This window comes from Pantherophis guttatus, chromosome 3 (assembly GCF_059756535.1).
Source record: "Pantherophis guttatus breed Tessera chromosome 3, ASM5975653v1, whole genome shotgun sequence".
NCBI lineage: Eukaryota > Metazoa > Chordata > Lepidosauria > Squamata > Colubridae > Pantherophis > Pantherophis guttatus.
The window spans coordinates 85,706,900-85,710,040 of NC_142065.1; positions in this window are offsets into that span (position 1 = coordinate 85,706,900).

A 3,141-nucleotide genomic window follows, 5' to 3' on the forward strand; every position below is an offset into this window, starting at 1 on the left:
CGATAGCAAGCACGAACTCTTTCATTTACAGATATTTTTTTTTACAACTGTTTCTTCTTAGATGACATAAAGGCAGATGTTGCCATCCAAAATATACAAGTACAAATTGGATGCAGAAAGTAGTTTTTAAAAAACTCATACACTTCGGTTGACAAAATGCCAAAGCGCACAAAGTTTACTGTCATCTCATGATATTACCAAGTGTGTATTGAAACGACAGCTATGATGTTTTTAGCGGGAGGGTATAAAAAGGAGCTCATTAAAACTGAATGTACTCCACATAAGTTTGGCTATGCTTTGCACTACAGAGGAGAATATTGTTCCTCCAATTTGGAAATACCCACTAACAAAATGAAAGATTTCAATGCACAAGGTATCAGGGATCATCTCTCCTGTTTGTCCTACTAAGTCAGATAGGGTGAGTGTGCTCCAAGTTGCCACCTGATGGGAGTTCAGAGGCCTGCCTTTTTGGAGACCAACCCAGTCCTTTGGAACAACCTCCCACCTGAGATCATGAAGACCTGGCTCTTCCCCCAAGCACTGGGTCAAGATGGGGTTGAGCTGCAACGATGCTTGATCTGGAACCTGCAGGGAAGGATTCTGTTGTTTTTAACCATATTTTTAGGGATTGTTGTGAGCCACCTAGAGTCATTATATGGGACCATATTTATTTATTTTATTTTTATTTATTTTATTTCGAATTTATATACCGCACCTTCTCCCGAGGGACTCAGGGCGGTGTACAGCCAGATAAAAACATGCAATACAAACATTAAAACCAATTAAAAGGATATATATTAATTTGGCCCCAATTTAAGATAACACACCAATTAAAAATTTAAAAAATATGTTAAAAAATATGTTAAGCCAGCCCGGCTTGCTGAAAAAAGAAAGTTTTAAGGGCACGGCGGAAGGCACCGAGGTCTTGGATTCTCCTTATCTCTGGGGGCAGCTGATTCCAGAGGGTAGGTGCCCCCACAGAGAAGGCCCTCCCCCTGGGGGTCACCAGCCTACATTGTTTGGCTGATGGCACCCCGAGGAGGCCCGCTCTGTGGGAGCGCACAGGTCGGTGGGAGGTTGTCGGTAGCAGCAGGTGGTCTCGAAGATAACTAGGTCCTATGCCATGGAGCGCTTTAAAGGTGGTAACCAACACCTTAAAGCGCACCCAGAAGACCACTGGGAGCCAGTGCAGCTCACGCAGGAGCGGTGTTATGTGGGACCGCCAGGCAGCTCCCATGATTACCCGCGCGGCTGCATTCTGGACCAGTTGGAGCCTCTGGGTGCTCAAGGGGAGCCCCATGTAGAGAGCGTTACATTAGTCCAGGCGCGAGGTGATAAGAGTGTGGGTGACTGTGCCCAGGGAATCCCAATCAAGAAAGGGCCGCAACTGGCGGATCAGGCAAACCTGACAAAAGGTCCCCCTGGCTACAGCCGTCAGATGTTCCTCCAAGGACAGCTGCGTATCCAGGAGGACTCCCAGATTGCGCGCCCTCTCCGCAGGGGCCGAAGACTCACCCCCGATAGTCAGTGATGGAGTCAACTAACTATATCGGGATGCCAGGAGCCACAGCCACTCAGTCTTGGAAGGGTTGAGCTTGAGCCTGTTCCTCCCCATCCAGATCCGCACAGCCTCCAGGCATTGGGACATCACTTCAAGGGCATAGTTGGGGTAGCCTGTGGTGGAGTTGAACAGCTGGGTGTCATCAGCGTACTGATGGTACTTCACCCCAAAGCCACGGATGATCTCACCCAGCGGCTTCACATAAATGTTGAACAGAAGGGGCGAGAGGACCGACCCCTGAGGCACTCCACAAATGAGAGGCCTCGAGGTCGACCTCTGCCCCCCTGCCAACACGAACTGCGACCGGTCTGAGAGAAAGGAGGAGAACCACCGTAACACGGTGCCCCCCATCCCCAACTCTTCCAACCGGTGCAGCATGATACCATGGTCGATGGTATCAAAAGCCGCTGAGAGATCTAACAGGGCCAGAACAGAGGAGCAATCCCTGTCCCGAGCCCTCCAGAGATCATCTACCAACGCGACCAATGCCGTTTCCGTGCTGTGCCCAGACCTGAAACCCGACTGGAACGGATCTAGATAAGATGTTTCCTCCAGGAATTGTGGAAACTGTCGCGCGACCACACTCTCAACAACCTTCGCCACAAAGTGAAGGTTGGAGACAGGACGATAGTTGGCTAATACTGCCGGGTCCAGGGAAGGCTTCTTGAGGAGAGGCCTTACCACCGCCTCTTTCAAGGCAGCGGGGAAGTTAAGTAAGTAAGTAAGTAAGTAAGTAAGTAAGTAAGTAAGTAAGTAAGTAAATAAATAAATAAATAGGCAGGTAGCAGGCAAGTATTGGGGAACATGACAAGCACTTTTAACCCATTAAGCCCATAGGGTCCTTATTAAAGCGGAGGTCATGCAAGTAACTGTGGCCCAAAACCTACCCCCTCTAGTAAGGAAGCCCAGAAAGGACATTTGGCGATATTCCTCAATAAACTCACTTCCCTCATTCATTGGATGCCAACCCGGCAGAAAGAAGCTTGACAAGGATAGACAAAAATCTTCTAGCTTTGATGCACTTACCTAATAAATGGTAGCACGAGACTTCTAGAATAAATTGTTCCAATCAACTTATTCTATCCAAGTTTGGTAAATAAGAGTAATAATAATAGTGTAAAAAAGTGCAAGTATACCAGGCCTAAAGATGGAACCCAGAATAAAGCTTGACTGCTGAACAGCGGAGTTTGGTATTTTCTTTTGTTAAATATTATACATTAAAGTAGAAAACCCTACATTAAAGGGATCAATTCTTCATTTCCATTGTCAACAAGTTGAAAATATAAAACAAGGATGCAGAGTTTTTTCAAATCTTGCTGAAGAACAAATCCCAGTAGCCTCACCCAGTATGCTGGAAGTTGTTATTCAGTAACATCTAGAGAAGTACAAGTTACTCAACCCTATCTTTAGGAGAATGATATTCTTCCCAATTTCCACAGTATTGAGAAAGTTACTATCATCCTCATTAATAGGAACTGAAAAAAAATAGATTCCTAATCAAAGGTATGGCATCTTTTTCAGACATCTCTACAATGATTATATATACAAAACTCAACAGACAAACCGCTAAAAACAAATAA